Below are 23,773 nucleotides of genomic sequence, written 5' to 3'. Positions count from 1 at the left end.
GAAACACACTGCTGCCATCGTTTCTATAAACATCTCCAGGGCCTGACTGCGAAATTTGCTTGTTTTTTTTTGTGTGAAGGAAATACGTTTTTTTAGAGTATTTAAAACGAGTTGTGAGATGTGAGGTAACACCCCACCCTCACTGTCGGCACCCGGAACTTAAATATGGTGCCTGGCACCGTTGTTTTCCGACGCCTTCGGCCTTAAGTGGAACGAGCAGAACTCTAACTATCAATTTTCACATTGGCGTGGAGAAAACAACGAACGACAATAAAAGTCCGTTCCCTAGCAACGGCTACGCTGTGTATTTCGCCCTCAGGGGAAGCTAATGATATGCTCCAGGCGAGGATCAAACTAACCAACTTAACATTGTGATACTTAGGCGCTTTCTACTTCTGGACTGGCACAATTATTCTCAATCGTCTCTGGATCGTCTGTACGTACGTCACATTAGATATTTCTTATATCATGCGGCTGTAAATTAAAGGGCAGTTTTCCAACGGCTGTCAGTTGTGCTTCTATTTACGCTAGCAGCACCTACACACTGCGTTCAGATGTGCCAACCTCTGCCCTGGCGTTGAACACCTACAGCGCCTTCGCCTTCGGCCTCTGGTGGCAGGAGGGTAGCCGATACATCGCGGCGTGAATGACTCGGCACGCAAGGCGGTGGTGGTGTAACGGTCAGCATGGTTGCTTCCCAAGCAGTTGATCCGGGTTCGATTCCCGGCCACCGCACGAAACGTACATTTTTCTTCTAGGGCTATTCCAAGTAACGTAACGCGATCCTCGAAACAGAACCGTCGTGGTACGAATAGTTTTCCTTCGCCCCACGTCTCACTCCGTGTCGCCATTGCGGTAGTCGCCGGATTTCGATTCACAGCATCGTGTGTCTCCATGTGTCGACTTGTCTCGGCTTTGCTCGGCTGACGCGAGAGCTGACGCTTGGAAATGGGCATATATGTAGAGGGCAGGCGGGAGAAACGACTGCGAGAGACCAAAAACCGACAAACATACGACAGAACCTTTCATTTTATTGTGGCCACAGATTCGCGCTTTAGTGCACCGACAGGCAGGAGTGGCGTCAGCGTGCTGGACCGCATCATTATCGCTAAGCAGCGACGACACCTAAGTAAATAGGCAAAATGAAAGAAGCCAAATGTAGGTAGAGCTCCAAGCTGGTCGCCCATCCAAGTACTAAACACGGCCAACCGCTATTAACTCCAATCAACAGACGAGAACCGCTGCACTCAGCGTGGTATGGCCGTTATCGACAACGCCGCGAAACGTGCAGACGTCTTGCTTCTTGTGCACATCACTTGGTATTTACCTGGCAGTGTCTCGCTGGAGGAAGCACTGTCTTTTATGAGAGAAAAATGAAATGGCACTTAGTGCTATCGAATACATGGCCTTTGTGTTCACAGCACGACGCTCTAACGTACTGAGCTGAGGAGCGATGCAATTCGGCCACGTCACCAGTCCAATACCCGGTCCACCGGCTCATCCACCTTCATTACTGCCCTGCCAGACATTTAACCACGTATCTGTTTTCGTTGACTTTTGCTTTCTTGATGCTTGGACCCAAAAAGCACAACACAAAGAAAACGTAAGCGCCGTGAGACTAGCCAAGACTCAGCAAACAAAAGTATGTTCGGCTACCAGGAATCGAATCCGGGCTGCCTGGCTGAAAGCCATGCCTCCTAACAGCTTTCCGTTCCTTCTGACGGCCAGACAATCAGACGTGCAGGGCAAGCGCCATAATCACTGCCGTCACTGATAATATCTCTTCAACCTGTTTGCGCGAAATTTACTTCCTTTCCCGCACGAAGGAAACGGGTAGGTTTTGAATATTTAAAATTCATTGTCAGATGTGGGGTTCGAACCCACGCTCCCTTTCGGGAACCAGAGCTTAAATCTGGCGCCTTAGACCGCTCGGCCAATCTGACGTGCGAGCGGAAACACACTGCTGCCATCGTTTCTATAAACATCTCCAGGGCCTGACTGCGAAATTTGCTTGTTTTTTTTTGTGTGAAGGAAATACGTTTTTTTAGAGTATTTAAAACGAGTTGTGAGATGTGAGGTAACACCCCACCCTCACTGTCGGCACCCGGAACTTAAATATGGTGCCTGGCACCGTTGTTTTCCGACGCCTTCGGCCTTAAGTGGAACGAGCAGAACTCTAACTATCAATTTTCACATTGGCGTGGAGAAAACAACGAACGACAATAAAAGTCCGTTCCCTAGCAACGGCTACGCTGTGTATTTCGCCCTCAGGGGAAGCTAATGATATGCTCCAGGCGAGGATCAAACTAACCAACTTAACATTGTGATACTTAGGCGCTTTCTACTTCTGGACTGGCACAATTATGCTCAATCGTCTCTGGATCGTCTGTACGTACGTCACATTAGATATTTCTTATATCATGCGGCTGTAAATTAAAGGGCAGTTTTCCAACGGCTGTCAGTTGTGCTTCTATTTACGCTGGCAGCACCTACACACTGCGTTCAGATGTGCCAACCTCTGCCCTGGCGTTGAACACCTACAGCGCCTCCGCCTTCGGCCTTTGGTGGCAGGAGGGTAGCCGATACATCGCGGCGTGAATGACTCGGCACGCAAGGCGGTGGTGGTGTAACGGTCAGCATGGTTGCTTCCCAAGCAGTTGATCCGGGTTCGATTCCCGGCCCCCGCACGAAACGTACATTTTTCTTCTAGGGCTATTCCAAGTAACGTAACGCGATCCTCGAAACAGAACCGTCGTGGTACGAATAGTTTTCCTTCGCCCCACGTCTCACTCCGTGTCGCCATTGCGGTAGTCGCCGGATTTCGATTCACAGCATCGTGTGTCTCCATGTGTCGACTTGTCTCGGCTTTGCTCGGCTGACGTGAGAGCTGACGCTTGGAAATGGGCATATATGTAGAGGGCAGGCGGGAGAAACGACTGCGAGAGACCAAAAACCGACAAACATACGACAGAACCTTTCATTTTATTGTGGCCACAGATTCGCGCTTTAGTGCACCGACAGGCAGGAGTGGCGTCAGCGTGCTGGACCGCATCATTATCGCTAAGCAGCGACGACACCTAAGTAAATAGGCAAAATGAAAGAAGCCAAATGTAGGTAGAGCTCCAAGCTGGTCGCCCATCCAAGTACTAAACACGGCCAACCGCTATTAACTCCAATCAACAGACGAGAACCGCTGCACTCAGCGTGGTATGGCCGTTATCGACAACGCCGCGAAACGTGCAGACGTCTTGCTTCTTGTGCACATCACTTGGTATTTACCTGGCAGTGTCTCGCTGGAGGAAGCACTGTCTTTTATGAGAGAAAAATGAAATGGCACTTAGTGCTATCGAGTACATGGCCTTTGTGTTCACAGCACGACGCTCTAACGTACTGAGCTGAGGAGCGATGCAATTCGGCCACGTCACCAGTCCAATACCCGGTCCACCGGCTCATCCACCTTCATTACTGCCCTGCCAGACATTTAACCACGTATCTGTTTTCGTTGACTTTTGCTTTCTTGATGCTTGGACCCAAAAAGCACAACACAAAGAAAACGTAAGCGCCGTGAGACTAGCCAAGACTCAGCAAACAAAAGTATGTTCGGCTACCAGGAATCGAATCCGGGCTGCCTGGCTGAAAGCCATGCCTCCTAACAGCTTTCCGTTCCTTCTGACGGCCAGACAATCAGACGTGCAGGGCAAGCGCCATAATCACTGCCGTCACTGATAATATCTCTTCAACCTGTTTGCGCGAAATTTACTTCCTTTCCCGCACGAAGGAAACGGGTAGGTTTGGAATATTTAAAATTCATTGTCAGATGTGGGGTTCGAACCCACGCTGCCTCTCGGGAACCAGAGCTTAAATCTGGCGCCTTAGACCGCTCGGCCAATCTGACGTGCGAGCGAAAACACACTGCTGCCATCGTTTCTATAAACATCTCCAGGGCCTGACTGCGAAATTTGCTTGTTTTTTTTTGTGTGAAGGAAATACGTTTTTTTAGAGTATTTAAAACGAGTTGTGAGATGTGAGGTAACACCCCACCCTCACTGTCGGCACCCGGAACTTAAATATGGTGCCTGGCACCGTTGTTTTCCGACGCCTTCGGCCTTAAGTGGAACGAGCAGAACTCTAACTATCAATTTTCACATTGGCGTGGAGAAAACAACGAACGACAATAAAAGTCCGTTCCCTAGCAACGGCTACGCTGTGTATTTCGCCCTCAGGGGAAGCTAATGATATGCTCCAGGCGAGGATCAAACTAACCAACTTAACATTGTGATACTTAGGCGCTTTCTACTTCTGGACTGGCACAATTATGCTCAATCGTCTCTGGATCGTCTGTACGTACGTCACATTAGATATTTCTTATATCATGCTGCTGTAAATTAAAGGGCAGTTTTCCAACGGCTGTCAGTTGTGCTTCTATTTACGCTAGCAGCACCTACACACTGCGTTCAGATGTGCCAACCTCTGCCCTGGCGTTGAACGCCTACAGCGCCTTCGCCTTCGGCCTCTGGTGGCAGGAGGGTACCCGATACATCGCGGCGTGAATGACTCGGCACGCAAGGCGGTGGTGGTGTAACGGTCAGCATGGTTGCTTCCCAAGCAGTTGATCCGGGTTCGATTCCCGGCCACCGCACGAAACGTACATTTTTCTTCTAGGGCTATTCCAAGTAACGTAACGCGGTCCTCGAAACAGAACCGTCGTGGTACGACTAGTTTTCCTTCGCCCCACGTCTCACTCCGTGTCGCCATTGCGGTAGTCGCCGGATTTCGATTCACAGCATCGTGTGTCTCCATGTGTCGACTTGTCTCGACTTTGCTCGGCTGACGCGAGAGCTGACGCTTGGAAATGGGCATATATGTAGAGGGCAGGCGGGAGAAACGACTGCGAGAGACCAAAAACCGACAAACATACGACAGAACCTTTCATTTTATTGTGGCCACAGATTCGCGCTTTAGTGCACCGACAGGCAGGAGTGGCGTCAGCGTGCTTGACCGCATCATTATCGCTAAGCAGCGACGACACCTAAGTAAATAGGCAAAATGAAAGAAGCCAAATGTAGGTAGAGCTCCAAGCTGGTCGCCCATCCAAGTACTAAACACGGCCAACCGCTATTAACTCCAATCAACAGACGAGAACCGCTGCACTCAGCGTGGTATGGCCGTTATCGACAACGCCGCGAAACGTGCAGACGTCTTGCTTCTTGTGCACATCACTTGGTATTTACCTGGCAGTGTCTCGCTGGAGGAGGCACTGTCTTTTATGAGAGAAAAATGAAATGGCACTTAGTGCTATCGAATACATGGCCTTTGTGTTCACAGCACGACGCTCTAACGTACTGAGCTGAGGAGCGATGCAATTCGGCCACGTCACCAGTCCAATACCCGGTCCACCGGCTCATCCACCTTCATTACTGCCCTGCCAGACATTTAACCACGTATCTGTTTTCGTTGACTTTTGCTTTCTTGATGCTTGGACCCAAAAAGCACAACACAAAGAAAACGTAAGCGCCGTGAGACTAGCCAAGACTCAGCAAACAAAAGTATGTTCGGCTACCAGGAATCGAATCCGGTCTGCCTGGCTGAAAGCCATGCCTCCTAACAGCTTTCCGTTCCTTCTGACGGCCAGACAATCAGACGTGCAGGGCAAGCGCCATAATCACTGCCGTCACTGATAATATCTCTTCAACCTGTTTGCGCGAAATTTACTTCCTTTCCCGCACGAAGGAAACGGGTAGGTTTGGAATATTTAAAATTCATTGTCAGATGTGGGGTTCGAACCCACGCTCCCTTTCGGGAACCAGAGCTTAAATCTGGCGCCTTAGACCGCTCGGCCAATCTGACGTGCGCGCGGAAACACACTGCTGCCATCGTTTCTATAAACATCTCCAGGGCCTGACTGCGAAATTTGCTTGTTTTTTTTTGTGTGAAGGAAATACGTTTTTTTAGAGTATTTAAAACGAGTTGTGAGATGTGAGGTAACACCCCACCCTCACTGTCGGCACCCGGAACTTAAATATGGTGCCTGGCACCGTTGTTTTCCGACGCCTTCGGCCTTAAGTGGAACGAGCAGAACTCTAACTATCAATTTTCACATTGGCGTGGAGAAAACAACGAACGACAATAAAAGTCCGTTCCCTAGCAACGGCTACGCTGTGTATTTCGCCCTCAGGGGAAGCTAATGATATGCTCCAGGCGAGGATCAAACTAACCAACTTAACATTGTGATACTTAGGCGCTTTCTACTTCTGGACTGGCACAATTATTCTCAATCGTCTCTGGATCGTCTGTACGTACGTCACATTAGATATTTCTTATATCATGCGGCTGTAAATTAAAGGGCAGTTTTCCAACGGCTGTCAGTTGTGCTTCTATTTACGCTAGCAGCACCTACACACTGCGTTCAGATGTGCCAACCTCTGCCCTGGCGTTGAACACCTACAGCGCCTTCGCCTTCGGCCTCTGGTGGCAGGAGGGTAGCCGATACATCGCGGCGTGAATGACTCGGCACGCAAGGCGGTGGTGGTGTAACGGTCAGCATGGTTGCTTCCCAAGCAGTTGATCCGGGTTCGATTCCCGGCCACAGCACGAAACGTACATTTTTCTTCTAGGGCTATTCCAAGTAACGTAACGCGATCCTCGAAACAGAACCGTCGTGGTACGAATAGTTTTCCTTCGCCCCACGTCTCACTCCGTGTCGCCATTGCGGTAGTCGCCGGATTTCGATTCACAGCATCGTGTGTCTCCATGTGTCGACTTGTCTCGGCTTTGCTCGGCTGACGCGAGAGCTGACGCTTGGAAATGGGCATATATGTAGAGGGCAGGCGGGAGAAACGACTGCGAGAGACCAAAAACCGACAAACATACGACAGAACCTTTCATTTTATTGTGGCCACAGATTCGCGCTTTAGTGCACCGACAGGCAGGAGTGGCGTCAGCGTGCTGGACCGCATCATTATCGCTAAGCAGCGACGACACCTAAGTAAATAGGCAAAATGAAAGAAGCCAAATGTAGGTAGAGCTCCAAGCTGGTCGCCCATCCAAGTACTAAACACGGCCAACCGCTATTAACTCCAATCAACAGACGAGAACCGCTGCACTCAGCGTGGTATGGCCGTTATCGACAACGCCGCGAAACGTGCAGACGTCTTGCTTCTTGTGCACATCACTTGGTATTTACCTGGCAGTGTCTCGCTGGAGGAAGCACTGTCTTTTATGAGAGAAAAATGAAATGGCACTTAGTGCTATCGAATACATGGCCTTTGTGTTCACAGCACGACGCTCTAACGTACTGAGCTGAGGAGCGATGCAATTCGGCCACGTCACCAGTCCAATACCCGGTCCACCGGCTCATCCACCTTCATTACTGCCCTGCCAGACATTTAACCACGTATCTGTTTTCGTTGACTTTTGCTTTCTTGATGCTTGGACCCAAAAAGCACAACACAAAGAAAACGTAAGCGCCGTGAGACTAGCCAAGACTCAGCAAACAAAAGTATGTTCGGCTACCAGGAATCGAATCCGGGCTGCCTGGCTGAAAGCCATGCCTCCTAACAGCTTTCCGTTCCTTCTGACGGCCAGACAATCAGACGTGCAGGGCAAGCGCCATAATCACTGCCGTCACTGATAATATCTCTTCAACCTGTTTGCGCGAAATTTACTTCCTTTCCCGCACGAAGGAAACGGGTAGGTTTGGAATATTTAAAATTCATTGTCAGATGTGGGGTTCGAACCCACGCTCCCTTTCGGGAACCAGAGCTTAAATCTGGCGCCTTAGACCGCTCGGCCAATCTGACGTGCGAGCGGAAACACACTGCTGCCATCGTTTCTATAAACATCTCCAGGGCCTGACTGCGAAATTTGCTTGTTTTTTTTTGTGTGAAGGAAATACGTTTTTTTAGAGTATTTAAAACGAGTTGTGAGATGTGAGGTAACACCCCACCCTCACTGTCGGCACCCGGAACTTAAATATGGTGCCTGGCACCGTTGTTTTCCGACGCCTTCGGCCTTAAGTGGAACGAGCAGAACTCTAACTATCAATTTTCACATTGGCGTGGAGAAAACAACGAACGACAATAAAAGTCCGTTCCCTAGCAACGGCTACGCTGTGTATTTCGCCCTCAGGGGAAGCTAATGATATGCTCCAGGCGAGGATCAAACTAACCAACTTAACATTGTGATACTTAGGCGCTTTCTACTTCTGGACTGGCACAATTATGCTCAATCGTCTCTGGATCGTCTGTACGTACGTCACATTAGATATTTCTTATATCATGCGGCTGTAAATTAAAGGGCAGTTTTCCAACGGCTGTCAGTTGTGCTTCTATTTACGCTGGCAGCACCTACACACTGCGTTCAGATGTGCCAACCTCTGCCCTGGCGTTGAACACCTACAGCGCCTCCGCCTTCGGCCTTTGGTGGCAGGAGGGTAGCCGATACATCGCGGCGTGAATGACTCGGCACGCAAGGCGGTGGTGGTGTAACGGTCAGCATGGTTGCTTCCCAAGCAGTTGATCCGGGTTCGATTCCCGGCCACCGCACGAAACGTACATTTTTCTTCTAGGGCTATTCCAAGTAACGTAACGCGGTCCTCGAAACAGAACCGTCGTGGTACGACTAGTTTTCCTTCGCCCCACGTCTCACTCCGTGTCGCCATTGCGGTAGTCGCCGGATTTCGATTCACAGCATCGTGTGTCTCCATGTGTCGACTTGTCTCGACTTTGCTCGGCTGACGCGAGAGCTGACGCTTGGAAATGGGCATATATGTAGAGGGCAGGCGGGAGAAACGACTGCGAGAGACCAAAAACCGACAAACATACGACAGAACCTTTCATTTTATTGTGGCCACAGATTCGCGCTTTAGTGCACCGACAGGCAGGAGTGGCGTCAGCGTGCTTGACCGCATCATTATCGCTAAGCAGCGACGACACCTAAGTAAATAGGCAAAATGAAAGAAGCCAAATGTAGGTAGAGCTCCAAGCTGGTCGCCCATCCAAGTACTAAACACGGCCAACCGCTATTAACTCCAATCAACAGACGAGAACCGCTGCACTCAGCGTGGTATGGCCGTTATCGACAACGCCGCGAAACGTGCAGACGTCTTGCTTCTTGTGCACATCACTTGGTATTTACCTGGCAGTGTCTCGCTGGAGGAGGCACTGTCTTTTATGAGAGAAAAATGAAATGGCACTTAGTGCTATCGAATACATGGCCTTTGTGTTCACAGCACGACGCTCTAACGTACTGAGCTGAGGAGCGATGCAATTCGGCCACGTCACCAGTCCAATACCCGGTCCACCGGCTCATCCACCTTCATTACTGCCCTGCCAGACATTTAACCACGTATCTGTTTTCGTTGACTTTTGCTTTCTTGATGCTTGGACCCAAAAAGCACAACACAAAGAAAACGTAAGCGCCGTGAGACTAGCCAAGACTCAGCAAACAAAAGTATGTTCGGCTACCAGGAATCGAATCCGGTCTGCCTGGCTGAAAGCCATGCCTCCTAACAGCTTTCCGTTCCTTCTGACGGCCAGACAATCAGACGTGCAGGGCAAGCGCCATAATCACTGCCGTCACTGATAATATCTCTTCAACCTGTTTGCGCGAAATTTACTTCCTTTCCCGCACGAAGGAAACGGGTAGGTTTGGAATATTTAAAATTCATTGTCAGATGTGGGGTTCGAACCCACGCTCCCTTTCGGGAACCAGAGCTTAAATCTGGCGCCTTAGACCGCTCTGCCAATCTGACGTGCGCGCGGAAACACACTGCTGCCATCGTTTCTATAAACATCTCCAGGGCCTGACTGCGAAATTTGCTTGTTTTTTTTTGTGTGAAGGAAATACGTTTTTTTAGAGTATTTAAAACGAGTTGTGAGATGTGAGGTAACACCCCACCCTCACTGTCGGCACCCGGAACTTAAATATGGTGCCTGGCACCGTTGTTTTCCGACGCCTTCGGCCTTAAGTGGAACGAGCAGAACTCTAACTATCAATTTTCACATTGGCGTGGAGAAAACAACGAACGACAATAAAAGTCCGTTCCCTAGCAACGGCTACGCTGTGTATTTCGCCCTCAGGGGAAGCTAATGATATGCTCCAGGCGAGGATCAAACTAACCAACTTAACATTGTGATACTTAGGCGCTTTCTACTTCTGGACTGGCACAATTATTCTCAATCGTCTCTGGATAGTCTGTACGTACGTCACATTAGATATTTCTTATATCATGCGGCTGTAAATTAAAGGGCAGTTTTCCAACGGCTGTCAGTTGTGCTTCTATTTACGCTAGCAGCACCTACACACTGCGTTCAGATGTGCCAACCTCTGCCCTGGCGTTGAACACCTACAGCGCCTTCGCCTTCGGCCTCTGGTGGCAGGAGGGTAGCCGATACATCGCGGCGTGAATGACTCGGCACGCAAGGCGGTGGTGGTGTAACGGTCAGCATGGTTGCTTCCCAAGCAGTTGATCCGGGTTCGATTCCCGGCCACCGCACGAAACGTACATTTTTCTTCTAGGGCTATTCCAAGTAACGTAACGCGATCCTCGAAACAGAACCGTCGTGGTACGAATAGTTTTCCTTCGCCCCACGTCTCACTCCGTGTCGCCATTGCGGTAGTCGCCGGATTTCGATTCACAGCATCGTGTGTCTCCATGTGTCGACTTGTCTCGGCTTTGCTCGGCTGACGCGAGAGCTGACGCTTGGAAATGGGCATATATGTAGAGGGCAGGCGGGAGAAACGACTGCGAGAGACCAAAAACCGACAAACATACGACAGAACCTTTCATTTTATTGTGGCCACAGATTCGCGCTTTAGTGCACCGACAGGCAGGAGTGGCGTCAGCGTGCTGGACCGCATCATTATCGCTAAGCAGCGACGACACCTAAGTAAATAGGCAAAATGAAAGAAGCCAAATGTAGGTAGAGCTCCAAGCTGGTCGCCCATCCAAGTACTAAACACGGCCAACCGCTATTAACTCCAATCAACAGACGAGAACCGCTGCACTCAGCGTGGTATGGCCGTTATCGACAACGCCGCGAAACGTGCAGACGTCTTGCTTCTTGTGCACATCACTTGGTATTTACCTGGCAGTGTCTCGCTGGAGGAAGCACTGTCTTTTATGAGAGAAAAATGAAATGGCACTTAGTGCTATCGAATACATGGCCTTTGTGTTCACAGCACGACGCTCTAACGTACTGAGCTGAGGAGCGATGCAATTCGGCCACGTCACCAGTCCAATACCCGGTCCACCGGCTCATCCACCTTCATTACTGCCCTGCCAGACATTTAACCACGTATCTGTTTTCGTTGACTTTTGCTTTCTTGATGCTTGGACCCAAAAAGCACAACACAAAGAAAACGTAAGCGCCGTGAGACTAGCCAAGACTCAGCAAACAAAAGTATGTTCGGCTACCAGGAATCGAATCCGGGCTGCCTGGCTGAAAGCCATGCCTCCTAACAGCTTTCCGTTCCTTCTGACGGCCAGACAATCAGACGTGCAGGGCAAGCGCCATAATCACTGCCGTCACTGATAATATCTCTTCAACCTGTTTGCGCGAAATTTACTTCCTTTCCCGCACGAAGGAAACGGGTAGGTTTGGAATATTTAAAATTCATTGTCAGATGTGGGGTTCGAACCCACGCTCCCTTTCGGGAACCAGAGCTTAAATCTGGCGCCTTAGACCGCTCGGCCAATCTGACGTGCGAGCGGAAACACACTGCTGCCATCGTTTCTATAAACATCTCCAGGGCCTGACTGCGAAATTTGCTTGTTTTTTTTTGTGTGAAGGAAATACGTTTTTTTAGAGTATTTAAAACGAGTTGTGAGATGTGAGGTAACACCCCACCCTCACTGTCGGCACCCGGAACTTAAATATGGTGCCTGGCACCGTTGTTTTCCGACGCCTTCGGCCTTAAGTGGAACGAGCAGAACTCTAACTATCAATTTTCACATTGGCGTGGAGAAAACAACGAACGACAATAAAAGTCCGTTCCCTAGCAACGGCTACGCTGTGTATTTCGCCCTCAGGGGAAGCTAATGATATGCTCCAGGCGAGGATCAAACTAACCAACTTAACATTGTGATACTTAGGCGCTTTCTACTTCTGGACTGGCACAATTATGCTCAATCGTCTCTGGATCGTCTGTACGTACGTCACATTAGATATTTCTTATATCATGCGGCTGTAAATTAAAGGGCAGTTTTCCAACGGCTGTCAGTTGTGCTTCTATTTACGCTGGCAGCACCTACACACTGCGTTCAGATGTGCCAACCTCTGCCCTGGCGTTGAACACCTACAGCGCCTCCGCCTTCGGCCTTTGGTGGCAGGAGGGTAGCCGATACATCGCGGCGTGAATGACTCGGCACGCAAGGCGGTGGTGGTGTAACGGTCAGCATGGTTGCTTCCCAAGCAGTTGATCCGGGTTCGATTCCCGGCCCCCGCACGAAACGTACATTTTTCTTCTAGGGCTATTCCAAGTAACGTAACGCGATCCTCGAAACAGAACCGTCGTGGTACGAATAGTTTTCCTTCGCCCCACGTCTCACTCCGTGTCGCCATTGCGGTAGTCGCCGGATTTCGATTCACAGCATCGTGTGTCTCCATGTGTCGACTTGTCTCGGCTTTGCTCGGCTGACGTGAGAGCTGACGCTTGGAAATGGGCATATATGTAGAGGGCAGGCGGGAGAAACGACTGCGAGAGACCAAAAACCGACAAACATACGACAGAACCTTTCATTTTATTGTGGCCACAGATTCGCGCTTTAGTGCACCGACAGGCAGGAGTGGCGTCAGCGTGCTGGACCGCATCATTATCGCTAAGCAGCGACGACACCTAAGTAAATAGGCAAAATGAAAGAAGCCAAATGTAGGTAGAGCTCCAAGCTGGTCGCCCATCCAAGTACTAAACACGGCCAACCGCTATTAACTCCAATCAACAGACGAGAACCGCTGCACTCAGCGTGGTATGGCCGTTATCGACAACGCCGCGAAACGTGCAGACGTCTTGCTTCTTGTGCACATCACTTGGTATTTACCTGGCAGTGTCTCGCTGGAGGAAGCACTGTCTTTTATGAGAGAAAAATGAAATGGCACTTAGTGCTATCGAATACATGGCCTTTGTGTTCACAGCACGACGCTCTAACGTACTGAGCTGAGGAGCGATGCAATTCGGCCACGTCACCAGTCCAATACCCGGTCCACCGGCTCATCCACCTTCATTACTGCCCTGCCAGACATTTAACCACGTATCTGTTTTCGTTGACTTTTGCTTTCTTGATGCTTGGACCCAAAAAGCACAACACAAAGAAAACGTAAGCGCCGTGAGACTAGCCAAGACTCAGCAAACAAAAGTATGTTCGGCTACCAGGAATCGAATCCGGGCTGCCTGGCTGAAAGCCATGCCTCCTAACAGCTTTCCGTTCCTTCTGACGGCCAGACAATCAGACGTGCAGGGCAAGCGCCATAATCACTGCCGTCACTGATAATATCTCTTCAACCTGTTTGCGCGAAATTTACTTCCTTTCCCGCACGAAGGAAACGGGTAGGTTTGGAATATTTAAAATTCATTGTCAGATGTGGGGTTCGAACCCACGCTCCCTTTCGGGAACCAGAGCTTAAACCTGGCGCCTTAGACCGCTCGGCCAATCTGACGTGCGAGCGGAAACACACTGCTGCCATCGTTTCTATGAACATCTCCAGGGCCTGACTGCGAAATTTGCTTGTTTTTTTTTGTGTGAAGGAAATACGTTTTTTTAGAGTATTTAAAACGAGTTGTGAGATGTGAGGTAACACCCCACCCTCACTGTCGGCACCCGGAACTTAAATATGGTGCCTGGCACCGTTGTTTTCCGACGCCTTCGGCCTTAAGTGGAACGAGCAGAACTCTAACTATCAATTTTCACATTGGCGTGGAGAAAACAACGAACGACAATAAAAGTCCGTTCCCTAGCAACGGCTACGCTGTGTATTTCGCCCTCAGGGGAAGCTAATGATATGCTCCAGGCGAGGATCAAACTAACCAACTTAACATTGTGATACTTAGGCGCTTTCTACTTCTGGACTGGCACAATTATGCTCAATCGTCTCTGGATCGTCTGTACGTACGTCACATTAGATATTTCTTATATCATGCGGCTGTAAATTAAAGGGCAGTTTTCCAACGGCTGTCAGTTGTGCTTCTATTTACGCTGGCAGCACCTACACACTGCGTTCAGATGTGCCAACCTCTGCCCTGGCGTTGAACACCTACAGCGCCTCCGCCTTCGGCCTCTGGTGGCAGGAGGGTAGCCGATACATCGCGGCGTGAATGACTCGGCACGCAAGGCGGTGGTGGTGTAACGGTCAGCATGGTTGCTTCCCAAGCAGTTGATCCGGGTTCGATTCCCGGCCCCCGCACGAAACGTACATTTTTCTTCTAGGGCTATTCCAAGTAACGTAACGCGATCCTCGAAACAGAACCGTCGTGGTACGAATAGTTTTCCTTCGCCCCACGTCTCACTCCGTGTCGCCATTGCGGTAGTCGCCGGATTTCGATTCACAGCATCGTGTGTCTCCATGTGTCGACTTGTCTCGGCTTTGCTCGGCTGACGTGAGAGCTGACGCTTGGAAATGGGCATATATGTAGAGGGCAGGCGGGAGAAACGACTGCGAGAGACCAAAAACCGACAAACATACGACAGAACCTTTCATTTTATTGTGGCCACAGATTCGCGCTTTAGTGCACCGACAGGCAGGAGTGGCGTCAGCGTGCTGGACCGCATCATTATCGCTAAGCAGCGACGACACCTAAGTAAATAGGCAAAATGAAAGAAGCCAAATGTAGGTAGAGCTCCAAGCTGGTCGCCCATCCAAGTACTAAACACGGCCAACCGCTATTAACTCCAATCAACAGACGAGAACCGCTGCACTCAGCGTGGTATGGCCGTTATCGACAACGCCGCGAAACGTGCAGACGTCTTGCTTCTTGTGCACATCACTTGGTATTTACCTGGCAGTGTCTCGCTGGAGGAAGCACTGTCTTTTATGAGAGAAAAATGAAATGGCACTTAGTGCTATCGAATACATGGCCTTTGTGTTCACAGCACGACGCTCTAACGTACTGAGCTGAGGAGCGATGCAATTCGGCCACGTCACCAGTCCAATACCCGGTCCACCGGCTCATCCACCTTCATTACTGCCCTGCCAGACATTTAACCACGTATCTGTTTTCGTTGACTTTTGCTTTCTTGATGCTTGGACCCAAAAAGCACAACACAAAGAAAACGTAAGCGCCGTGAGACTAGCCAAGACTCAGCAAACAAAAGTATGTTCGGCTACCAGGAATCGAATCCGGGCTGCCTGGCTGAAAGCCATGCCTCCTAACAGCTTTCCGTTCCTTCTGACGGCCAGACAATCAGACGTGCAGGGCAAGCGCCATAATCACTGCCGTCACTGATAATATCTCTTCAACATGTTTGCGCGAAATTTACTTCCTTTCCCGCACGGAGGAAACGGGTATGTTTGGAATATTTAAAATTCATTGTCAGATGTGGGGTTCGAACCCACGCTCCCTTTCGGGAACCAGAGCTTAAACCTGGCGCCTTAGACCGCTCGGCCAATCTGACGTGCGAGCGGAAACACACTGCTGCCATCGTTTCTATGAACATCTCCAGGGCCTGACTGCGAAATTTGCTTGTTTTTTTTTGTGTGAAGGAAATACGTTTTTTTAGAGTATTTAAAACGAGTTGTGAGATGTGAGGTAACACCCCACCCTCACTGTCGGCACCCGGAACTTAAATATGGTGCCTGGCACCGTTGTTTTCCGACGCCTTCGGCCTTAAGTGGAACGAGCAGAACTCTAACTATCAATTTTCACATTGGCGTGGAGAAAACAACGAACGACAATAAAAGTCCGTTCCCTAGCAACGGCTACGCTGTGTATTTCGCCCTCAGGGGAAGCTAATGATATGCTCCAGGCGAGGATCAAACTAACCAACTTAACATTGTGATACTTAGGCGCTTTCTACTTCTGGACTGGCACAATTATGCTCAATCGTCTCTGGATCGTCTGTACGTACGTCACATTAGATATTTCTTATATCATGCGGCTGTAAATTAAAGGGCAGTTTTCCAACGGCTGTCAGTTGTGCTTCTATTTACGCTAGCAGCACCTACACACTGCGTTCAGATGTGCCAACCTCTGCCCTGGCGTTGAACACCTACAGCGCCTTCGCCTTCGGCCTCTGGTGGCAGGAGGGTAGCCGATACATCGCGGCGTGAATGACTCAGCACGCAAGGCGGTGGTGGTGTAACGGTCAGCATGGTTGTTTCCCAAGCAGTTGATCCGGGTTCGATTCCCGGCCACCGCACGAAACGTACATTTTTCTTCTAGGGCTATTCCAAGTAAAGTAACGCGATCCTCGAAACAGAACCGTCGTGGTACGAATAGTTTTCCTTCGCCCCACGTCTCACTCCGTGTCGCCATTGCGGTAGTCGCCGGATTTCGATTCACAGCATCGTGTGTCTCCATGTGTCGACTTGTCTCGACTTTGCTCGGCTGACGCGAGAGCTGACGCTTGGAAATGGGCATATATGTAGAGGGCAGGCTGGAGAAACGACTGCGAGAGACCAAAAACCGACAAACATACGACAGAACCTTTCATTTTATTGTGGCCACAGATTCGCGCTTTAGTGCACCGACAGGCAGGAGTGGCGTCAGCGTGCTGGACCGCATCATTATCGCTAAGCAGCGACGACACCTAAGTAAATAGGCAAAATGAAAGAAGCCAAATGTAGGTAGAGCTCCAAGCTGGTCGCCCATCCAAGTACTAAACACGGCCAACCGCTATTAACTCCAATCAACAGACGAGAACCGCTGCACTCAGCGTGGTATGGCCGTTATCGACAACGCCGCGAAACGTGCAGACGTCTTGCTTCTTGTGCACATCACTTGGTATTTACCTGGCAGTGTCTCGCTGGAGGAAGCACTGTCTTTTATGAGAGAAAAATGAAATGGCACTTAGTGCTATCGAATACATGGCCTTTGTGTTCACAGCACGACGCTCTAACGTACTGAGCTGAGGAGCGATGCAATTCGGCCACGTCACCAGTCCAATACCCGGTCCACCGGCTCATCCACCTTCATTACTGCCCTGCCAGACATTTAACCACGTATCTGTTTTCGTTGACTTTTGCTTTCTTGATGCTTGGACCCAAAAAGCACAACACAAAGAAAACGTAAGCGCCGTGAGACTAGCCAAGACTCAGCAAACAAAAGTATGTTCGGCTACCAGGAATCGAATCCGGGCTGCCTGGCTGAAAGCCATGCCTCCTAACAGCTTTCCGTTCCTTCTGACGGCCAGACAATCAGACGTGCAGGGCAAGCGCCATAATCACTGCCGTCACTGATAATATCTCTTCAACCTGTTTGCGCGAAATTTACTTCCTTTCCCGCACGAAGGAAACGGGTAGGTTTGGAATATTTAAAATTCATTGTCAGATGTGGGGTTCGAACCCACGCTCCCTTTCGGGAACCAGAGCTTAAATCTGGCGCCTTAGACCGCTCGGCCAATCTGACGTGCGAGCGGAAACACACTGCTGCCATCGTTTCTATGAACATCTCCAGGGCCTGACTGCGAAATTTGCTTGTTTTTTTTTTGTGTGAAGGAAATACGTTTTTTTAGAGTATTTAAAACGAGTTGTGAGATGTGAGGTAACACCCCACCCTCACTGTCGGCACCCGGAACTTAAATATGGTGCCTGGCACCGTTGTTTTCCGACGCCTTCGGCCTTAAGTGGAACGAGCAGAACTCTAACTATCAATTTTCACATTGGCGTGGAGAAAACAACGAACGACAATAAAAGTCCGTTCCCTAGCAACGGCTACGCTGTGTATTTCGCCCTCAGGGGAAGCTAATGATATGCTCCAGGCGAGGATCAAACTAACCAACTTAACATTGTGATACTTAGGCGCTTTCTACTTCTGGACTGGCACAATTATGCTCAATCGTCTCTGGATCGTCTGTACGTACGTCACATTAGATATTTCTTATATCATGCTGCTGTAAATTAGAGGGCAGTTTTCCAACGGCTGTCAGTTGTGCTTCTATTTACGCTAGCAGCACCTACACACTGCGTTCAGATGTGCCAACCTCTGCCCTGGCGTTGAACACCTACAGCGCCTTCGCCTTCGGCCTCTGGTGGCAGGAGGGTAGCCGTTACATCGCGGCATGAATGACACGGCACGCAAGGCGGTGGTGGTGTAACGGTCAGTATGGTTGCTTCCAAAGCAGTTGATCCGGGTTCGATTCCCGGCCACCGCACGAAACGTACATTTTTCTTCTAGGGCTATTCCAAGTAACGTAACGCGATCCTCGAAACAGAACCGTCGTGGTACGAATAGTTTTCCTTCGCCCCACGTCTCACTCCGTGTCGCCATTGCGGTAGTCGCCGGATTTCGATTCACAGCATCGTGTGTCTCCATGTGTCGACTTGTCTCGACTTTGCTCGGCTGACGCGAGAGCTGACGCTTGGAAATGGGCATATATGTAGAGGGCAGGCGGGAGAAACGACTGCGAGAGACCAAAAACCGACAAACATACGACAGAACCTTTCATTTTATTGTGGCCACAGATTCGCGCTTTAGTGCACCGACAAGCAGGAGTGGCGTCAGCGTGCTGGACCGCATCATTATCGCTAAGCAGCGACGACACCTAAGTAAATAGGCAAAATGAAAGAAGCCAAATGTAGGTAGAGCTCCAAGCTGGTCGCCCATCCAAGTACTAAACACGGCCAACCGCTATTAACTCCAATCAACAGACGAGAACCGCTGCACTCAGCGTGGTATGGCCGTTATCGACAACGCCGCGAAACGTGCAGACGTCTTGCTTCTTGTGCACATCACTTGGTATTTACCTGGCAGTGTCTCGCTGGAGGAAGCACTGTCTTTTATGAGAGAAAAATGAAATGGCACTTAGTGCTATCGAATACATGGCCTTTGTGTTCACAGCACGACGCTCTAACGTACTGAGCTGAGGAGCGATGCAATTCGGCCACGTCACCAGTCCAATACCCGGTCCACCGGCTCATCCACCTTCATTACTGCCCTGCCAGACATTTAACCACGTATCTGTTTTCGTTGACTTTTGCTTTCTTGATGCTTGGACCCAAAAAGCACAACACAAAGAAAACGTAAGCGCCGTGAGACTAGCCAAGACTCAGCAAACAAAAGTATGTTCGGCTACCAGGAATCGAATCCGGGCTGCCTGGCTGAAAGCCATGCCTCCTAACAGCTTTCCGTTCCTTCTGACGGCCAGACAATCAGACGTGCAGGGCAAGCGCCATAATCACTGCCGTCACTGATAATATCTCTTCAACCTGTTTGCGCGAAATTTACTTCCTTTCCCGCACGAAGGAAACGGGTAGGTTTGGAATATTTAAAATTCATTGTCAGATGTGGGGTTCGAACCCACGCTCCCTTTCGGGAACCAGAGCTTAAATCTGGCGCCTTAGACCGCTCGGCCAATCTGACGTGCGAGCGGAAACACACTGCTGCCATCGTTTCTATAAACATCTCCAGGGCCTGACTGCGAAATTTGCTTGTTTTTTTTTGTGTGAAGGAAATACGTTTTTTTAGAGTATTTAAAACGAGTTGTGAGATGTGAGGTAACACCCCACCCTCACTGTCGGCACCCGGAACTTAAATATGGTGCCTGGCACCGTTGTTTTCCGACGCCTTCGGCCTTAAGTGGAACGAGCAGAACTCTAACTATCAATTTTCACATTGGCGTGGAGAAAACAACGAACGACAATAAAAGTCCGTTCCCTAGCAACGGCTACGCTGTGTATTTCGCCCTCAGGGGAAGCTAATGATATGCTCCAGGCGAGGATCAAACTAACCAACTTAACATTGTGATACTTAGGCGCTTCCTACTTCTGGACTGGCACAATTATGCTCAATCGTCTCTGGATCGTCTGTACGTACGTCACATTAGATATTTCTTATATGATGATGCTGTAAATTAAAGGGCAGTTTTCCAACGGCTGTCAGTTGTGCTTCTATTTACGCTAGCAGCACCTACACACTGCGTTCAGATGTGCCAACCTCTGCCCTGGCGTTGAACGCCTACAGCGCCTTCGCCTTCGGCCTCTGGTGGCAGGAGGGTAGCCGATACATCGCGGCGTGAATGACTCGGCACGCAAGGCGGTGGTGGTGTAACGGTCAGCATGGTTGCTTCCCAAGCAGTTGATCCGGGTTCGATTCCCGGCCACCGCACGAAACGTACATTTTTCTTCTAGGGCTATTCCAAGTAACGTAACGCGATCCTCGAAACAGAACCGTCGTGGTACGAATAGTTTTCCTTCGCCCCACGTCTCACTCCGTGTCGCCATTGCGGTAGTCGCCGGATTTCGATTCACAGCATCGTGTGTCTCCATGTGTCGACTTGTCTCGACTTGTCTCGGCTGACGCGAGAGCTGACGCTTGGAAATGGGCATATATGTAGAGGGCAGGCGGGAGAAACGACTGCGAGAGACCAAAAACCGACAAACATACGACAGAACCTTTCATTTTATTGTGGCCACAGATTCGCGCTTTAGTGCACTGACTGGCAGGAGTGGCTTCAGCGTGCTGGACTGCATCATTATCGCTAAGCAGCGACGACACCTAAGTAAATAGGCAAAATGAAAGAAGCCAAATGTAGGTAGAGCTCCAAGCTGGTCGCCCATCCAAGTACTAAACACAGCCAACCGCTATTAACTCCAATCAACAGACGAGAACCGCTGCACTCAGCGTGGTATGGCCGTTATCGACAACGCCGCGAAACGTGCAGACGTCTTGCTTCTTGTGCACATCACTTGGTATTTACCTGGCAGTGTCTCGCTGGAGGAAGCACTGTCTTTTATGAGAGAAAAATGAAATGGCACTTAGTGCTATCGAATACATGGCCTTTGTGTTCACAGCACGACGCTCTAACGTACTGAGCTGAGGAGCGATGCAATTCGGCCACGTCACCAGTCCAATACCCGGTCCACCGGCTCATCCACCTTCATTACTGCCCTGCCAGACATTTAACCACGTATCTGTTTTCGTTGACTTTTGCTTTCTTGATGCTTGGACCCAAAAAGCACAACACAAAGAAAACGTAAGCGCCGTGAGACTAGCCAAGACTCAGCAAACAAAAGTATGTTCGGCTACCAGGAATCGAATCCGGGCTGCCTGGCTGAAAGCCATGCCTCCTAACAGCTTTCCGTTCCTTCTGACGGCCAGACAATCAGACGTGCAGGGCAAGCGCCATAATCACTGCCGTCACTGATAATATCTCTTCAACCTGTTTGCGCGAAATTTACTTCCTTTCCCGCACGAAGGAAACGGGTAGGTTTGGAATATTTAAAATTCATTGTCAGATGTGGGGTTCGAACCCACGCTCCCATTCGGGAACCAGAGCTTAAATCTGGCGCCTTAGACCGCTCGGCCAATCTGACGTGCGAGCGGAAACACACTGCTGCCATCGTTTCTATAAACATCTCCAGGGCCTGACTGCGAAATTTGCTTGTTTTTTTTTGTGTGAAGGAAATACGTTTTTTTAGAGTATTTAAAACGAGTTGTGAGATGTGAGGTAACACCCCACCCTCACTGTCGGCACCCGGAACTTAAATATGGTGCCTGGCACCGTTGTTTTCCGACGCCTTCGGCCTTAAGTGGAACGAGCAGAACTCTAACTATCAATGTTCACATTGGCGTGGAGAAAACAACGAACGACAATAAAAGTCCGTTCCCTAGCAACGGCTACGCTGTGTATTTCGCCCTCAGGGGAAGCTAATGATATACTCCAGGCGAGGATCAAACTAACCAACTTAACATTGTGATACTTAGGCGCTTTCTACTTCTGGACTGGCACAATTATGCTCAATCGTCTCTGGATCGTCTGTACGTACGTCACATTAGATATTTCTTATATCATGCGGCTGTAAATTAAAGGGCAGTTTTCCAACGGCTGTCAGTTGTGCTTCTATTTACGCTAGCAGCACCTACACACTGCGTTCAGATGTGCCAACCTCTGCCCTGGCGTTGAACGCCTACAGCGCCTTCGCCTTCGGCATCTGGTGGCAGGAGGGTAGCCGATACATCGCGGCGTGAATGACTCGGCACGCAAGGCGGTGGTGGTGTAATGGTCAGCATGGTTGCTTCCCAAGCAGTTGATCCGGGTTCGATTCCCGGCCACCGCACGAAACGTGTATTTTTCTTCTAGGGCTATTCCAAGTAACGTAACGCGATCCTCGAAACAGAACCGTCGTGGTACGAATAGTTTTCCTTCGCCCCACGTCTCACTCCGTGTCGCCATTGCGGTAGTCGCCGGATTTCGATTCACAGCATCGTGTGTCTCCATGTGTCGACTTGTCTCGGCTTTGCTCGGCTGACGTGAGAGCTGACGCTTGGAAATGGGCATATATGTAGAGGGCAGGCGGGAGAAACGACTGCGAGAGACCAAAAACCGACAAACATACGACAGAACCTTTCATTTTATTGTGGCCACAGATTCGCGCTTTAGTGCACCGACAGGCAGGAGTGGCGTCAGCGTGCTGGACCGCATCATTATCGCTAAGCAGCGACGACACCTAAGTAAATAGGCAAAATGAAAGAAGCCAAATGTAGGTAGAGCTCCAAGCTGGTCGCCCATCCAAGTACTAAACACGGCCAACCGCTATTAACTCCAATCAACAGACGAGAACCGCTGCACTCAGCGTGGTATGGCCGATATCGACAACGCCGCGAAACGTGCAGACGTCTTGCTTCTTGTGCACATCACTTGGTATTTACCTGGCAGTGTCTCGCTGGAGGAAGCACTGTCTTTTATGAGAGAAAAATGAAATGGCACTTAGTGCTATCGAATACATGGCCTTTGTGTTCACAGCACGACGCTCTAACGTACTGAGCTGAGGAGCGATGCAATTCGGCCACGTCACCAGTCCAATACCCGGTCCACCGGCTCATCCACCTTCATTACTGCCCTGCCAGACATTTAACCACGTATCTGTTTTCGTTGACTTTTGCTTTCTTGATGCTTGGACCCAAAAAGCACAACACAAAGAAAACGTAAGCGCCGTGAGACTAGCCAAGACTCAGCAAACAAAAGTATGTTCGGCTACCAGGAATCGAATCCGGGCTGCCTGGCTGAAAGCCATGCCTCCTAACAGCTTTCCGTTCCTTCTGACGGCCAGACAATCAGACGTGCAGAGCAAGCGCCATAATCACTGCCGTCACTGATAATATCTCTTCAACCTGTTTGCGCAAAATTTACTTCCTTTCCCGCACGAAGGAAACGGGTAGGTTTGGAATATTTAAAATTCATTGTCAGATGTGGGGTTCGAACCCACGCTCCCTTTTGGGAACCAGAGCTTAAATCTGGCGCCTTAGGCCGCTCGGACAATCTGACGTGCGAGTGGAAACACACTGCTGCCATCGTTTCTATAAACATCTCCAGGGCCTGACTGCAAAATTTTCTTGTTTTTTTTTGTGTGAAGAAGATACGTTTTTTTAGAGTATTTAAAACGAGTTGTGAGATGTGAGGTAACACCCCACCCTCACTGTCGGCACCCGGAACTTAAATATGGTGCCTGGCACCGTTGTTTTCCGACGCCTTCGGCCTTAAGTGGAACGAGCAGAACTGTAACTATCAATTTTCACATTGGCGCGGAGAAAACAACGAACGACAATAAAAGTCCGTTCCCTAGCAACGGCTACGCTGTGTATTTCGCCCTCAGGGGAAGCTAATGATATGCTCCAGGCGAGG

The 23,773-nt window shown here is 49.8% G+C and overlaps 24 non-coding genes across 24 annotated transcripts; 12 read left to right on the top strand and 12 right to left on the bottom strand.

Annotated features, from left to right (window-relative positions):
- Positions 1 to 663: 663 nt before the first annotated feature.
- Positions 664 to 735, top strand: Trnag-ccc (transfer RNA glycine (anticodon CCC)). Its single transcript has one exon. It is a non-coding gene; the product is annotated as a tRNA-Gly (tRNA).
- Positions 736 to 1,859: 1,124 nt separating this feature from the next.
- Trnal-uaa (transfer RNA leucine (anticodon UAA)) lies at positions 1,860 to 1,943 on the bottom strand. The gene has a single exon. It is a non-coding gene; the product is annotated as a tRNA-Leu (tRNA).
- A 672-nt stretch (positions 1,944 to 2,615) lies between these two features.
- Positions 2,616 to 2,687, top strand: Trnag-ccc (transfer RNA glycine (anticodon CCC)). Its single transcript has one exon. It is a non-coding gene; the product is annotated as a tRNA-Gly (tRNA).
- Positions 2,688 to 3,811: 1,124 nt separating this feature from the next.
- On the bottom strand, positions 3,812 to 3,895 carry Trnal-uaa (transfer RNA leucine (anticodon UAA)). The gene has a single exon. It is a non-coding gene; the product is annotated as a tRNA-Leu (tRNA).
- Positions 3,896 to 4,567: 672 nt separating this feature from the next.
- Positions 4,568 to 4,639, top strand: Trnag-ccc (transfer RNA glycine (anticodon CCC)). The gene has a single exon. It is a non-coding gene; the product is annotated as a tRNA-Gly (tRNA).
- Positions 4,640 to 5,763: 1,124 nt separating this feature from the next.
- Positions 5,764 to 5,847, bottom strand: Trnal-uaa (transfer RNA leucine (anticodon UAA)). The gene has a single exon. It is a non-coding gene; the product is annotated as a tRNA-Leu (tRNA).
- Positions 5,848 to 6,519: 672 nt separating this feature from the next.
- On the top strand, positions 6,520 to 6,591 carry Trnag-ccc (transfer RNA glycine (anticodon CCC)). The gene has a single exon. It is a non-coding gene; the product is annotated as a tRNA-Gly (tRNA).
- A 1,124-nt stretch (positions 6,592 to 7,715) lies between these two features.
- On the bottom strand, positions 7,716 to 7,799 carry Trnal-uaa (transfer RNA leucine (anticodon UAA)). The gene has a single exon. It is a non-coding gene; the product is annotated as a tRNA-Leu (tRNA).
- Positions 7,800 to 8,471: 672 nt separating this feature from the next.
- Trnag-ccc (transfer RNA glycine (anticodon CCC)) lies at positions 8,472 to 8,543 on the top strand. Its single transcript has one exon. It is a non-coding gene; the product is annotated as a tRNA-Gly (tRNA).
- Positions 8,544 to 9,667: 1,124 nt separating this feature from the next.
- Trnal-uaa (transfer RNA leucine (anticodon UAA)) lies at positions 9,668 to 9,751 on the bottom strand. The gene has a single exon. It is a non-coding gene; the product is annotated as a tRNA-Leu (tRNA).
- A 672-nt stretch (positions 9,752 to 10,423) lies between these two features.
- Trnag-ccc (transfer RNA glycine (anticodon CCC)) lies at positions 10,424 to 10,495 on the top strand. The gene has a single exon. It is a non-coding gene; the product is annotated as a tRNA-Gly (tRNA).
- Positions 10,496 to 11,619: 1,124 nt separating this feature from the next.
- On the bottom strand, positions 11,620 to 11,703 carry Trnal-uaa (transfer RNA leucine (anticodon UAA)). Its single transcript has one exon. It is a non-coding gene; the product is annotated as a tRNA-Leu (tRNA).
- A 672-nt stretch (positions 11,704 to 12,375) lies between these two features.
- On the top strand, positions 12,376 to 12,447 carry Trnag-ccc (transfer RNA glycine (anticodon CCC)). The gene has a single exon. It is a non-coding gene; the product is annotated as a tRNA-Gly (tRNA).
- Positions 12,448 to 13,571: 1,124 nt separating this feature from the next.
- Trnal-uaa (transfer RNA leucine (anticodon UAA)) lies at positions 13,572 to 13,655 on the bottom strand. Its single transcript has one exon. It is a non-coding gene; the product is annotated as a tRNA-Leu (tRNA).
- Positions 13,656 to 14,327: 672 nt separating this feature from the next.
- Trnag-ccc (transfer RNA glycine (anticodon CCC)) lies at positions 14,328 to 14,399 on the top strand. The gene has a single exon. It is a non-coding gene; the product is annotated as a tRNA-Gly (tRNA).
- A 1,124-nt stretch (positions 14,400 to 15,523) lies between these two features.
- On the bottom strand, positions 15,524 to 15,607 carry Trnal-uaa (transfer RNA leucine (anticodon UAA)). Its single transcript has one exon. It is a non-coding gene; the product is annotated as a tRNA-Leu (tRNA).
- A 672-nt stretch (positions 15,608 to 16,279) lies between these two features.
- On the top strand, positions 16,280 to 16,351 carry Trnag-ccc (transfer RNA glycine (anticodon CCC)). Its single transcript has one exon. It is a non-coding gene; the product is annotated as a tRNA-Gly (tRNA).
- A 1,124-nt stretch (positions 16,352 to 17,475) lies between these two features.
- On the bottom strand, positions 17,476 to 17,559 carry Trnal-uaa (transfer RNA leucine (anticodon UAA)). The gene has a single exon. It is a non-coding gene; the product is annotated as a tRNA-Leu (tRNA).
- A 673-nt stretch (positions 17,560 to 18,232) lies between these two features.
- On the top strand, positions 18,233 to 18,304 carry Trnaw-cca (transfer RNA tryptophan (anticodon CCA)). The gene has a single exon. It is a non-coding gene; the product is annotated as a tRNA-Trp (tRNA).
- Positions 18,305 to 19,428: 1,124 nt separating this feature from the next.
- Positions 19,429 to 19,512, bottom strand: Trnal-uaa (transfer RNA leucine (anticodon UAA)). Its single transcript has one exon. It is a non-coding gene; the product is annotated as a tRNA-Leu (tRNA).
- Positions 19,513 to 20,184: 672 nt separating this feature from the next.
- Trnag-ccc (transfer RNA glycine (anticodon CCC)) lies at positions 20,185 to 20,256 on the top strand. Its single transcript has one exon. It is a non-coding gene; the product is annotated as a tRNA-Gly (tRNA).
- Positions 20,257 to 21,380: 1,124 nt separating this feature from the next.
- On the bottom strand, positions 21,381 to 21,464 carry Trnal-uaa (transfer RNA leucine (anticodon UAA)). Its single transcript has one exon. It is a non-coding gene; the product is annotated as a tRNA-Leu (tRNA).
- Positions 21,465 to 22,136: 672 nt separating this feature from the next.
- Trnag-ccc (transfer RNA glycine (anticodon CCC)) lies at positions 22,137 to 22,208 on the top strand. Its single transcript has one exon. It is a non-coding gene; the product is annotated as a tRNA-Gly (tRNA).
- Positions 22,209 to 23,332: 1,124 nt separating this feature from the next.
- Positions 23,333 to 23,416, bottom strand: Trnal-uaa (transfer RNA leucine (anticodon UAA)). The gene has a single exon. It is a non-coding gene; the product is annotated as a tRNA-Leu (tRNA).
- Positions 23,417 to 23,773: the final 357 nt, after the last annotated feature.

The sequence above is a fragment of the Schistocerca gregaria genome, chromosome 2 (genome assembly GCF_023897955.1).
Source record: "Schistocerca gregaria isolate iqSchGreg1 chromosome 2, iqSchGreg1.2, whole genome shotgun sequence".
NCBI classification, from domain to species: domain Eukaryota; kingdom Metazoa; phylum Arthropoda; class Insecta; order Orthoptera; family Acrididae; genus Schistocerca; species Schistocerca gregaria.
This window is presented reverse-complemented; position numbering and strand designations above follow the sequence as displayed.